Raw genomic sequence first — 15232 nt, forward strand, 5'->3', positions numbered from 1 at the left:
CCACCTGAGGAGGCGTTGCCAGGGGATTGGCAAGGTAGGGGGAGGGACCGCCCTGCCCACACAACAGGTGAATCTTACCTGCGAAGTATCAGTTGACTCCAGAGCATCTCCCACCTTGCCCTCCCTCAGTTAAGCCTTCTTTTGCAGGTTAACCTTTTCTCCACAGGTACGCAGGTGCTGCTATGTCATGGTCGCTGTTGAAGGGCTGGAAAGGAATTTTCCTGCATTGGCAGCTTTTGCCTTTCCTGTAGCAAAACGTCACAACTTTGGCAGTTTCAGGCCTTGGACGGAATCCTTTAGTCTATCTTCTTAAATGGGGAGCCTGAAGCGGTGACCCACGCCCCCCTTGCAGTGGTGATCTCAGGGTTCCCTGTTAAAGGGGTCTTGAGGGGAGGCATTGGCCATACACAGAGAGGTTGTCATTGCTCTCCCTTGTGACAGCAGCAAAACGGGGGGGGGGGGTGTTTCTCTGCTTGAATATATGTTCTCCAGAGCCACACATTCCGGATAAACCTGATGTCTCCCAGATCCCTGGCTGGATAAATGCCTCCCTTCACAGCCGAGAGATCCCTGCCCCGCTCCTGCTTGCATGCAAGTAGGAGTTGGGAGGCTGCTCCGACAGGCAGCATGAAGCCTCCCTTCACAGCTTAGTTGCTGGGGTCAGGGGAGGTGGAGGCAGCCCAGAAGCTGCATCTTAGAGCCCCTTCATCACCATCATATGGGGGCTTCCAAGCAGCTCCTAAAGCCAGCCAGAGCCAACTGCTCTGGGCTGCAGACTGCCACTGCTGAGTTTCCCGGGGGCATTAGATGAAATCCGGGGACATTCCAGGGATGGAATTTGTCTGGGGACTTATTCGCAAATCTGGGGACTGTCCCCGGGAAATGGGGACATCTGGTAACCCTACCTCATAGTCCCTTGACACAGGCTCCTTCTTTGTGATGCTTGTCTCAGGCAGCTCCAGGTCACCCCCTGAAGAAGATTCGTCCAAGTGGAGGCATAGCAGGCCCCCTCCTTTGACTCAGCTGAGATGTTTGGCACCTCCTACCCCAGATCTGTCTCTATCAGCAGTCATTCTACATTGCTCCCTTGAAGGAAGAGGTGAGTCTGCAGGAAGGACCACTCCATCAGCTACTTCTATTTGGTTCCTCTCCTCCTAGAACTGCTTCCTGTAGCCATTGAACTGTATCTTAAATGTGCTCCCCCCCTCTTTCCTTTCCACTTTTGTGTTGCCTCTGTTAAGTTTTCAGTTGTTGCTGCTTTGCAAAGTGAACTGCTTTGAGTGTGTTGGCAGAAGGCTGGCCTGTAAAAGCTGCGCTTCAGTGCTGAAGTTGGGCTGCATGGAACTGAAAAGGTTGAAGTCTACTGTTTAAAGCATTAATTGCTCTAAAGGCTGTAAGCTCTTCCAACAGAGACCATCCTCAGAGTGTTTGCTTTGCCTTAGGGAGACAGAGAAGCTGAACTGCACTAATCAATGGGTGTGGGTGACAAAGGCATTAATCAGAACTCCAGTGGCTGCTGTGATGTCCAAAGGTGAGACCTCATTCCCTTGAATTAGAGACAACAAAAGCTGAATGAATGGCTTGTGCCCTTTCTCATGTGAAAAGGAGCAAAGGATTTCAAAGGCCCTCTTTTGCATTTTTTAAAAAAGCAAGTGCCTATGAAGTTAACCTTCCTGTATGAAGGAGCTACAGTGCCGTACCATGAACAATTAGGCACTCAGAATATGCTGTGAGTTGGATTTAGCCTTTTCACTTAGATCCATTGGAAACGGCGCCTGGTTGTGGCTGCAAGTGCTTTTAAGTAGCGAAATGTAAAAATGTGCCTTCATCAGCCAAGTCCTCAGGCTTGCTTAATAATAATGATGATGAAAGATTGTAAATTTGCAGAAAGAGCTGTTGAGTTTTGATGCCGGAGTGCATGGGCTCCAGGGTCCCCAGTTTGAATCTTGCCTTCAGCAAAACTGAATTGGGTTTGCTGCTTCTACACACACACACACACACACACACACACACACACACACACTGCATTCCACCTTCTCCAAGAAACTCAATAAGGTGTACGTGGTTCTCCTCCTCTCATTTAAATCTCCAAAACAAACCATTGAGGTACGTTAGACTGAGATCAGCCTCGGTCCCCCATTATTAGAACGAGAGCCAAGATGGAAGGCAGAGAGGTCAACAATAGGGGGAGCCAGGCCCAATGACAGACAGAGCCAACTACAGTGGTACCTCAGGTTACAGACACTTCAGGTTACAGACGCTTCAGGTTACAGACTCCGCTAACCCAGAAATAGTACCTTGGGTTAAGAACTTTGCTTCAGGATGAGAACAGAAATCGCATGGTGGCAGCGGGAGGCCCTAAAGTGGTGCTTCAGGTTAAGAACAGTTTCAGGTTAAGAATGGACCTCCAGAATGAATTAAGTTATTAACCCGAGGTACCACTGTAATTCTAGCCCTCCTCCCAGGCCCAAGTTACAGACTTGGGCCTGGGAGGAGGACTAGAATTAGTTGACTCTGTCTGTCACGGACTGGATGTAAGTCAGGGTAGGTGGTGGCAGGCAAAGGGCAGATTGAAGTTGGTGGGGCAGTTCCCCATTCATGCTAATGGACCAGCCTTCATTGGTTGAGAGAAAAGCAGACTGTGCCCCAGAAAAAAGAATCTAGACCTACTCCTGGACAGAGGTTCATCTTTCCACAACCAACAATCGAATGTATAGCTCACAAACATTAAATAAAAGGGTTTGAGCTGAAAACGATTGCATATGTACCCAATTTGCTGTACCAGTGGAAAGAGTAAGAGAGGGTGCAATTGAATCCTATTGTTTAAATAATGTATTGGAGAATGAGTAGCGTCTGATGGGGGGGGTTAGCAGCATGGCAGTAAAGGGAGAGAGAATTGTCCTGAACTCTAAATAGACTTCCATATAAAGGGGCACATTTAACACTCTCAACTGGCTTGTTTCCTGCAATTCGATTACTTTCTCCCCATGATTTACGTTGAAAGGGGATCTAAATAAGCAATAAGTATTCAGTTCATTTAAAAAAAGGGGGGGGGAGTGATCATTTGTACTCTTGCAATAATATCACTCACTTGGAATAGCGGTGGCAGGGATCAGTGTCAAGAGAAGGATGGGTTAGTTCTTTGCTAACCTATAATGTGCATCCATAATACTGATGACAAGATAATTGAAAAAGAGAAAAAGAACACCAACCCGCCTCTACAACATAAGTAACAACATAAGTATGCATAAATTATGCTTTTCTCTGTCTTAATGAACAGCACTCCCTTGCTTATCTTTCCATTTCCCAACTTTAACAAGTCAGAGATTTCACCTCCATTCTATTGACTGGGGGTTTGGTACTGAATACTAACCGTGGGAAGAAACAAAAAGAGAGAGGTCTCTTGCCCAGCTTTCAGTTTTCCCAGAGGCATCTGATTGGTCACTGTAGGAAACAGAGTACTAGATTGTCAATTGGTCTGATCCAGCCAAACTCTTATGTTCTGATAGCTTGGGGACAAATCCTGGTGCCTATTTCCAGCTCCATCTGGTTCACCAGCTACAGCTAAAGTTTTGGAACGTTCTTGAATTGCTCCCGCAAAATTTGGTGGGTTGTATCCAATGTTTATTATACTCAGAGTAGCCTCATTGAATTATGGTGCTGGAGGAGACTCTTGAGAGTCCCACGGACTGCAAGAAGATCAAACCTATCCATTCTTAAGGAAATCAGCCCTGAGTGCTCACTGGAAGGGCAGATCCTGAAGCTGAGACTCCAATACTTTGGCCACCTCATGAGAAGAGAAGACTCCTTGGAAAAGACCCTGATGTTGGGAAAGATGGAGGGCACAAGGAGAAGGGGACGACAGAGGACAAGATGGTTGGATATTGTTCTCGAGGCTACCAGCATGAGTTTGACCAAACTGCGGGAGGCAGTGGAAGACAGAAGTGCCTGGCGTGCTCTGGTCCATGGGGTCACAAAGAATGGGACACGACTAAACGAATGAACAACAACAAAGCCTCATTGAAATTAATGGACATAGCTAAGGTTCATTAATTTCAGTGGGTTTGCTATGAGTTGTACTTAGTTGGCCACAACCCTGACAGTCTAGAACAGGTGCACGGAATCTTTGCCCTCCTAGATATGGTTCACATCATTGCTGGCTATAGGCCATGCTTGCTAGGGCTGATGGAAGTTGTAGTTCAGTGACATCTGGAGAGTCAAAGGTTTGCCATACCTGGTCTAGAGGCACCCATAGTGCTTTCCCTTCCCAGCCTTACATGGGCAGGTTGCCTTACATAGAAGCTTATTTATTTCCAACAAGAAAAGTATACGTCTTGGATCCCCAATAACCTGGCGGCCTTGGTCATTAATTTTACAGTTCAAGCTACTGTCAGAACCCATGGAGTTCCATTAACTTTTAACTCTGATCTGGAGCTTGTGATTGGCCAGGAATGAAATGCTTGGTTAGCATAAGTCAGTGTAATTATGGAGTTCACCGGGAAAAATATAGCCCTTAATTAGCTGTACAATGTGAAGAAAATGAATTACAAACTATCTGTATAATTCATGGCTTGCCTCCAGTTAATTTGATGTGGTGATGCATGAAGTTCAACTCCCCCTTCTGTTTAGCAGCAAACAAAATGTTTACCTTCGTGCAACTTGAAGCAGGCTGAGATTCGAAGTTGTAAAAGGCAATTAGGACTTACTGGAGCTCCTGGGCATAGGAAAATGGCTGATGCGCTGCTAAAATTACAACCATCTTCCTTAGGAGTTGTCAGAGTTTGGTCCTTCTGTGACACAGAGCATGGAGTCTCACCGGAGAAGGGGCTAGGGAAGCAAGATTCCCCAGAAGACCCTCCCACACTGCCTGAGACCCTTGGAAGACATCACATTCAGATGTTCTGGTCACCAGCTTGGAGGTTTCTATGCACCTGTTATGTGGCTGTCCCTTGTCACCCTCAGGGCTGCAGAAACAGAGGGGTTGGTGTGTGAAGAAGAGTCTTCTTCTTTGGCAATCACTCATAGCCAAGTAAGATTGCCTTCCATGAAAACAGTTTTAACAGTGAGTCCGTAAGTGACTGTGGAGGCCAATTCTGGATCCATACATCCTTCCACAGTGGGGGCATAGGTTTCTGGAGGGAGTTGATCATGGTGAGGGTTTGCCAAACGTGCCTTCCTTGCGTTCTGAGTTCGAGCGTCTTCAAAGTCCATGACACCTTTGGTAAAGGCTGTTCTCCAGTTGGAGCATTCACAGGCCAGTGTTTCCCAGTTGTCAGTGTTTATACTACATTTTAAAGATTTCCCTTGAGAGCACCTTTGAACCTCTTTTGTTGACCACCAGCATTGCACTTTCCATTTTTAAGTTTGGAATAGAGTAGTTGCTTTGGAAGACGATGATCAGGCATCCGCACAACATGACCAGTCCAACGAAGTTGATGTTGAAGAATCATTGCTTATAGTCACAGGTAAGCCTGCTTAGGATGAGGGCCTGGCTGAGAACCAGGAAGGGGCAAAGGCTCAACCTTCTGCTTGAACTGCCATGATCATCTTTGAAACTCTGAGTTCCAGCACCACAGTCTTTCCTACTGAGCCTGTCTTTGCAGTTTGCAATCTTTAGCTACCTGCTTCTTGCTGTTCCACACCCATAGGAACCTAGGAAGCTGCCTTGTACTGAGTTAGACCATTGCTTTAGCTGGCTCAGTATTGCCTGTGCTTTCTAGCAGAGGCTCTCTAGGGGTTTCAGGCTGGAGTCTTGTCCATCCCTACCTGGAGATGTTGGGGACTGAACCTGGGATGTTCTGCATGAAAGAGAGATGCTCTACCACTAAGTACAGTGCTACCTCGGGTTAAGTACTTAATTCGTTCTGGAGGTCTGTTCTTAACCTGAAACTGTTTTTAACCTGAAGCACCACTTTAGCTAATGGGGCCTCCTGCTGCTACTGTGCCGCCGCAGCACAATTTCTGTTCTCATCCTGAAGCAAAGTTATTAACCCAAGGTACTATTTCTGGGTTAGCGGAGTCTGTAACTTGAAGCGTATGTAACCCGAGGTACCACTGTATTCCTTTTTCACTTGAGCTAGTAATGGTACTTGAAATGAAAACTGCAGTTACTGCAGAATGCTGAAGCACAATTGCTGACATGAGTGAGACTCTGTCAGTGTATAACACCTCTGCTCAGAGATCTGATTTGTTACCAAACCAAGTGCAATGCGTCACTACTGGTATGTAAAGCCCTTAAAGGCTTGGGACCAGTTTACTTTCTGGATCACCTTAACTTGACTGCTTTGATCAGGGGTTTGCAACGTACAGCCCATGGGCCAGATGCAGCCCATGAAGACCGTTTTACTGGCCCACGAGCCACTCCTGAACCGAGCCACACGCTCGGCAAGTCCCCCGTGCACTGCGCTAAACTCGTGCTGCAAATTGCCTCTGCGCATGCACAGATACTGGAAATCACGTCTGCACACGTTCAGACACCAAAAATCGCTTCTGCACAGATGCGATTTCTGGCATCTGGGCATGTGCAGAAGCAATTTCTGGCGCCACGGACATGCGCAGACGCAATTTTCGGCGTCGCGCTGTGCCAGTATGGCCCACAGACGATCTCCATAGGAGTGATCCAGCCCATGGCCAGTAAACCTTGCCAACCCCTGGCTTTGATCAATGGAACTGACCCTGTTACACATACCACACAGTACTCATTGGATTGCAATACGTTGATCTTTAGGTGTGGCAGCACATACACATTGGAACTCCCTGCTTATTGACATCAGGCAGCTGCCTCCACGGTGCTCTTTTCCTGCTTAAAACAGTTTTGTTCAGACAAGCGTATCCAGACATGCAGATGTGGATAGGTTTTAATATCTTTTCATGTGAATTTTAATTATTTAAAATGTTTTAAACTGTTTTTATTGAATTTTTAAAATATTTATTGCCTCCCACTTACAAGGCTTTTACTGCTGTATATACATTTTACTTAAATAAATTAGGAACCCACTGCCTTTTGCAATCTGTTCCTCAAATATTTCAATAAAACAGTTGTCCCAATTCACTTCTTTAAAAAGAGCCACTCCCAAGAGTATTGTGCCAGGACACTGTGCAGCTAGAAGGTTTCATCTGACCATGTGTGTATGTCAAGCATGTCATTGGCCACACATCCACCATACAAATGGCCAAAGGAATGCAGTCAGAGTTATAGGGGCCTCGAGTCAGGCTGTAAAGCTGCAAGAGCACAGCTTTGAAATGTTGCTTGGGGAACACGTGGCTCGAAATGCTAACTGAGTTGGGGGAAAACCCTGACAAGGATGGATGGTAACCTTTAAGGGAAGCTTAAGCAGCTGAGGTTTTTTAGCTTTGGAGAAAGATGACCGAAGGGGATCACAATCTGCAGAATCACACAAAAAGGAGAAAATTACTGTCATGAGTCCTGCGGTGACAATTTGGTGGCATTGGTCAGGGGCGGGAGGGGGAATGGGACAAGAACATAGAACAGAAGGAATTGGATTGCTTGATTGTGTTAGGATCTCACACCTTGACCAGTGGGATCTGCAGAGCGTGCACCACTCTAGCAGAGTAGTCCAGTAGAGCAACAGAGCCCGCTTGCTCTTCAGTTGTCAGCCTCTCCAGAGTTGATGGTTAAGAAGACCCTTTGCCCACACAGTTCAGTGTAAAGTGTTTGACAAGTCAAACACACTATATACATAAATTTAAGAGATGTTGGTGCATCACAAACTATTCTACTAAGTACAGTTAGAGAAGAAGAAGAAGAAGAATTTGGATTTGATATCCGGTTTATCACTACCGGAAGAAGTCTCAAAGCGGCTAACAATCTCCTTTCCCTTCCTCCTCCACAACAAACACTCTGTGAGGAGAGTGGGGCTGAGAGACTTCAAAGAAGTGTGACTAGCCCACGGTCAGCTAAATGTGGAGGAGCAGGGAATCGAACCCGATTCACCAGATTACAAGGCTACCACTCTTAAGCACTACACCACACTGTAGTGGTTAAATTGTAGAGATCCAAATATTCAGAGAGAACTACTCACTTAATGCAACTCAGTTCTCCAGCTCAGTAATCAGTAAAGCAAGTAATAAGTAACTGCTGACTCCAGCTTGCCTTGTCTTTATATCCACCAATGCATATGCACACATTATTTGGAGAAAGGGAGGGTGGATGTGTCATGCCAGAGGCCTTTATATTTGAGCTGTTTCGAACAACCCACCACAGCTGGTGTCCTACCCTGAACAGAATTCAGACTTGAGGGGACAGAAACTTTGTAGAACAGGTGTGGAGAATCTATGGCCCCCCAGACGTTGCTAAACTTCAGTAACATCTGGAGGACCAAAGGCTCCCCCATGCCTGTTCTAGATGATTTCATTTGTCCAACAAAATAAGCAGGAACGCACAGGATTGCAATAGCTTTGCAGCAAAACAAGGAGATGAAAAGCATTAGTCTTCTGCTCCACACGCATTTAGGTAGCTTTCTTTCTTCCTTTAACCTGACAGTAGCAATACAAAATCCCAACATTAGTTTACTGTAATGCGACTCCAGGAAATTCTTATGCAGCCTTTTGCTGGAAAATTCATTTTGCATTTGCAAAGTCAGAAAGAAAAATAGCACCCATTGTCTTGCTGCTGTGTGAGCGGGGAACGCCATCAAGATTCCCGGAGTGCATTCATCCGCCCTTTTTCTGCAGAAGGACCCGGGACCTTACTCACAGCAGGTATAAAACAGGCTGAGATCGGATGGTAACAGATGCAAGATACATTTCTCAAAGCATCTTCTCTCTCTCTCAACACCCCCCCCCTCTCCAGCTCAGTCTGGCCTTCATTGCTGATTTAAAAAGATGGATTTGCATTTTATGTAATGTTTAAATGTATTTCTAAACCCTTGATCTACATTCTTCTGAAATATTCCTCATCATGTTACAAGCCACTCAGAGTGAATAAACTGGTGATTAGATGTTTTGTCTAGAGTCGGATGTAATTAGCTATGCAAAATAGAGCTAATAGGGCTGTTAATTGGATTTTTCCTTGAAGACTGGAGGGAGGCAGTGTTTTATATGTATATAAAAATAATGTTTACCCTTAGCACTCTTTCAATTTTCATGTTTTGGCTCTATAATTAATTAGATAAAAGTTTTTCAATTTTGCTGAGAGATTAACTTTTAAGTTTGATGGCAAGCGCTCTTAGAAATTACGTTAATAACAATAGCGGCTCTCATTCTCTGTGGGCTGCAGAGAAATGGATGGATCGGCCAAATTTGGATTCTCTCTGTTTCTCCAGTTTCTGATCTTAAGTTCAGTTCTGCAGGGTCCTAAAATCTGCTTGCAATTTAAAAAAAAAAATTCTCATGAAAATTTCTCCTAGAATATTTTGCCTAATATATACATTATGGAAAACATTTTTTCCTGACTCAATGCATTTCTTGTACCCACCTGTTGGTAAGCTGCAGCACAAAAAGTGGCAATGCCAAGTGAGAATTCCAAGAGAGCACTACACTTTGAACTGTGTGAATTAGAGACACCACCTTGCTGACAAAGGCCTGTATAGTTCAAGCTATGGTTTTCCCAGTAGTGATGTATGGAAGTGAAAGCTGGACCATAAAGGAGGCTGATCGCCAAAGAATTGATGCTTTTGAAATTATGGTGCTGGATCAGCCTCTTGAGAGTCCCCTGGACTGCAAGAAGATCAAACCTATCCATTCTTAAGGAAATCAGCCCTGAGTGCTCACTGGAAGGACAGATCCTGAAGGTGAGGCTCCAATACTTTGGCCACGTCATGAGAAGAGAAGACTCCCTGGAAAAGACCCTGATGTTGGGAAAGATGGAGGGCACAAGGAGAAGGGGACGGCAGAGGACGAGATGGTTGGACAGTGTTCTTGAAACTACCAGCATGATTTTGACCAGACTGCGGGAGGCAGTGGAAGACAGGAGTGCCTGGCATGCTCTGGTCCATGGGGTCACAAAGAGTCAGACATGACTAAACGACTAAACAACAACAACAACAACAACGCCATATTAAAATATGAGCCCAACTGATTTTCTTGTGTGTGTGTGTGTGTGTGTGTGTGTGTGTGTGTGTATGCATATACATACACACGTTGGACAGTGGAAGGGGGTGTAGCCCACCCTGGGTGTCATCACTGACGGGTGTGTGTGACAAAATGAGGTTTGTTTATATAGATATATATATATGTATATGGGCTCATGAAACTTTTTAGGAGTGACGTGGTGGATTAGGTGCCTGCAGGTTCCGCACAGCCTGAAATGGCAGTGTGGGACTTGTATCTGCCTACTGCCTCTCCCTCACCCACCCTACAGCTGAGGTGGAGGTGACAGAGAGGCTCCAAGCGTCGGAGAGGCTCGCTCTGCCCCCATGGACACGGATCACCCCGCTCCCGGCTACAGGACATGCCCCCACACCAGGCACCCAGGCGGCTAGCTAGACCACTGATGTTGGAGCGGATTCAGATGCATGCCCCTAATGAAAACAGCCATCCTGCAAAGCACTTTGGACCCAAATGGGCTGTTTTTAATGGGCCAAACTGAGGTCCAAACTGAATCATGCAGTTGAAATGCGACCCTAACTTATATCCCTCTTTATAGCCCCAAGCAGCTTTCAATGGGGTTTACAAAAGATGTGCTTAATATGATCACATTCAAAACTGAGTTCTGCAGGTGTGACACCTGCGCATTGAAACTCTGTCCTATCAACATTAGGCAGGCACAGCTGCCGGAAAGGTTTTTTGTTTCAGTGAGTCTATCCAGACACATGATTCAGTTACCCAGTGCTCCCCCCCCCCCAAAAAAAAATTAGGGGTACTCTCATTTTCCTACTCATATTGAAATACTGCCCCTCAATGAGGCCAAACTTAGATTCCCAAAATGTTTAGGGGTATGTATACCCCTGTATACCCCCACCCCCCAGAAAAAAATACTGCAGTTACCTATATTTTGTTTTTGATATCTTTGTTTTTAATGGATCTTCATTTTTCATAATGGTGTTTGTGGATCTTTGCCATTTTAAAATCTGTAACTTTATTTGTATAGCTCTTTCCATTTTTTAAAAATAAAAAGTAATCAAGCTGTTTATAGATTTTCTAGATAGATAATAAATACATAATAAAAAAGGAGATTTGCACATATAGTCAAATTTGTAAAGCTTTGTTCAGGCAACTTTTGCCATCATTCTTGATGTCTTCTTGGTGTCCCCTCTGGGTGGCAAACCCTCTCAGCATCTCTGAGGACAAAAATAAGGGGCTGAGCAACTAGAGCTGCGTCAGTCTTGTTGTTGTTGTTTAGTCGTGTCCGACTCTTCGTGACCCCATGGACCAGAGCACGCCAGGCACTCCTGTCTTCCACTGCCTCCCGCAGTTTGGTCAGACTCATGTTTGTAGCTTCAAGAACACTGCCCAACCATCTCATCCTCTGTCGTCCCCTTCTCCTTATGCCCTCAATCTTTCCCAGCATCAGGGTCTTTTCCAGGGAGTCTTCTCTTCTCATGAGGTAGCCAAAGTATTGGAGCCTCGGCTTCACGATCTGTCCTTCCAGTGAGCACTCAGGGCTGATTTCCTTAAGAATGGAGAGGTTTGATCTTCTTGCAGTCCATGGGCCTCTCAATAGTCTCCTCCAGCACCATAACTCAAAAGCATCAATTCTTTGGCGATCAGCCTTCTTTATGGTCCGGCTCTCACTTCCATACACTTCCCTGCCCTTTGTACACACCACCCGCCAGTACTGATGTATGGAAGTGAGAGCATCATTCTTACATGGAGCTAAATCTTCCTTTGCAGATAACAGCTCACATTGAGGGCCTGTGAGGCAAGGGAGTCTGAGCATCTAGAAGTGTCCCTCCCCACTGGCTAACACACACTACAAAAGGGGTCAGGTCTTCTTGCTGAAATGCATGCGGGGGGAACAGGTTTCTTCTCCAGGTCTACTCATCAGAAAGCATATGGATTTCCAGTAGCCTACTCCCCCCAACAAAACTCTTTACAACTAAAAACAACAAAGCAAAGCAGAGACATCTGCAACCAGCTGTAATCACCGTATGCTTCTTATTTGCTATCAGTAATCATTTTAACAGGCTAGTTTGTAGCTGCATCAAAGCACTAAATTACAAATGTAATGACTTTTTCATTGATTTTCAAGGGCAATTTTGCTCCCCACCCGATGGGGGGAGATATCCAGCTTTCAATAACCCATGATGAATTGCACACAGCAGTACTGTATCTACATGACTGAAATCTTCTATTTGCTCTATTGCGGGGGTGTGTGTGTGTATATTATCCATTTATGTGGTTAGAGGTAAAAACACAAAAGCCTCAAACATGGTCCACAAGGTGATCCACAAATCCCACCCTCTTCTTCGTCTCTTTCATGAGTTCTATGCAAAACTCCCCTCTTAAATCACCCTGGTGGTTTGTTCTCAGGAAAACAAGAATTTTCTTCCAGCACCAACCTGGTTTGATGACCCAGTTATGGATTTTTCTCCACCTACAACCCTCAGGCTTTTTGTAACAGACTGAGTCATGTGACTCAATAGAGAAAGCTCAACCCAAAAGCCTCAGCTAACCTAGGTTGAGACAGCCAATTGTACATGATCCTCACTTTCTCTCTGCTGATAAAAATATAATTATAATTATGATATGAATAACAATCTGCTGTCCTTCCATGTCACCCAGAAAAAGAAGCTGTTTGAGGTGACTGCTTTTCTCTGGTTAATGGTACAAATTGGCCCCAAATTATATCTCACTTTTAATATCACTTTTATATATCACTTTATATATAACTTTTGCAGCATCCAGCTAATAATGCCCAATACAGAGATTGAGCAAAATCCAGTGGCTAGATTCCCAAGAATATATGCAATGATAGCCCTACTCAGAGTAAACTCATTGAAGTTAATGGGTGGCATTCAGTGATTGTCCTACTCAGATGTTAATAGCCATGATAAAGCTAGGTTCATGAATTGCAAAGGACCCCATTGTCATTTAAAGAGGAATGAATGGGTTTAGCCCACCATAGTGCTACAGAAGGCTTCCTTCCCAGCTGGCAAGTATTTGAATCAACCAAGGGTATGGATTGAAGTAAGACAGTTAGGTCCTTTGGTCCAGAGCACGAAGTGCTTCATTGCTGTTAGATCAGTTTCCATTATTGCAGTCTTATGATGTGGCCAAGTGCTTGATACACACAGAACAATCCATTAACCATTCCCATGGCATCAATACAGACAAGAGACATTCTTGTCTACATTGTAAGATATCAACATTTGTTTCCATGAAGCAGCATCAACAGAAGTCTAGTGTCCAGGTCAAAGGAAGTAATAGTACCACTCTAGTCTGCCTTGGTGAGGCCTCACCATGACTGTGTCCACAGATATTGAAAGATCTTGACAGAAACAGACTTGATCACCCTGATTCATGGTCTTTCATGGGAGAGAGACCTCTGGGTGGCTTTTGAAATCAATGACCATGGATGACATCTTTCTGGACAGCCTGGAGGATTTGTGATCCAGGGACACTGTTTTGCGGTGGATCTGCTCCTCCCTCGACAAGTGTCTATAGAAAACAGCATTAGGCCACTTCAGCTTGGGCCTTTGGTTTTTGTCATGTGAGGTCCCCCAGGGTTTAACTATCCCACCCACTTTATTGAACAGCTGCTTGAAGCCTCTGGGAGCAGTCATCAGGGAATTTGAGGAGAAGTTCCATCAGTATCCCCTTCATGGATCACTGCCTTGTCGTGGCGAAGGGGCTTGAATAACTCCAAGAAGCTATGAGCTATGCTGTGCAGGGCCACCCAAGACGGACAGGTCATAGCCGAGAGTTTAGACTAAATGTGATCCACCTGGAGAAGAAACTGGCAAACCACTCCAGCATTTTGCCAAGAAAACTCCATGGGCATAAAAAAAGGAGAAGCTTTGAGAAGAAAGTGATTTTCCAAGGCATGCTTTGGTTCATGGGGTCATGGAGAGTCAAATACGACTAAGACGACTAAACAACAACCATCAGTATATTGCTGACACTCACCTCTCTCTCTCTCTCTCTCTCTCTCTCTCTCTCTCTCTCTCTCTTCTGTCAGTACTGAGAAAGCACAGTTCTTGAATCTGTGTCTAGAGATTCATACAAGCATACAACATTTTATCTGTATGCCATCTTTCCATAGTGAAAACATGCTCAAGGTGGCTTACAATAATCAATACCCCAATCCAAGAGACTGTTCAGCAGCCTCAGCTTTTGTAGCTGGAATCAAGTCAGTCAGTCAGTGAGGGACTCTCATAGGCCAGGTGGAAAAAGGCTTGCAAGGCAGGGAGCAGGTCTTGCAAGATTTGCAGCCAAGATGGTGGTGGAATCGATGTGGACCAACTAATTACGAGTGAATCCACTGTCCTAAAGGATCAGGTGGTTGATTATAGGAAATACACCTGTCCAAGACCCTGGAAAGTCTTACTAGACGATACTGGGCCAAATAGAAACATAGGCTGGTATAAGGCAGTTTCCCATGGACCACTTGGTTCACCAAAGAAACAAATAATCCTTTTTCAAAGCAGCTCACATCAGAGGCCTGTTAACTTCTATCTTTCCTGATGCACTTAATTTCTTTTCAAAGTGAAGATTTTGAGTTTCCACATCTCCGTAGCTTTTTGGTTTCAATTTGAAAGCCATCTCCATTTGTAATTAAATCAGTAAATTGCTTGTACGCCATGTGCACCCAGGTACCTTTCTGACGGCGATAAGATATTCCCAGCTGTGGCATCTCGATAAAAATTGCCTTCATTTCCTGCCTTGCAATCCATTGTCCTCGGTTATCTTCATTAACATGGAGCAGAGCTTTTAATGCTAAGAAAAATGCCGCCTTTATCGGGTCCCTTCTTTAATCTCAAATTATTATTTTCTTTCTCACTGAAGCCATTAAATATACCATCCATTATGGGGACTCACAAGGGTGAATTAACTTCTTTATTTTTAGATTTATTGGCCATGCTTTTAAGGGATTGGTGGCTGGCAACTTCTAACTGCAAACTACCAGCAAAAAGAAGCTTATCTCCATCATGTGTCCAGTTCTGGGTACCACAGTTTAAGAAGGATATTGACAAGCTGGAATGTGGGCAGAGAAGGGCAACAAAGTGTCTGGAAACAAAGCCTGATGAGGAATGCTTGAGGGAGCTGCGTATGTTTAGCTTGGAGAAGAACAAGCTGAGTAGTGACACACTAGGCTTCTTCAAATATCTGA

This window comes from Podarcis muralis, chromosome 16 (genome assembly GCF_964188315.1).
Source record: "Podarcis muralis chromosome 16, rPodMur119.hap1.1, whole genome shotgun sequence".
NCBI classification, from domain to species: domain Eukaryota; kingdom Metazoa; phylum Chordata; class Lepidosauria; order Squamata; family Lacertidae; genus Podarcis; species Podarcis muralis.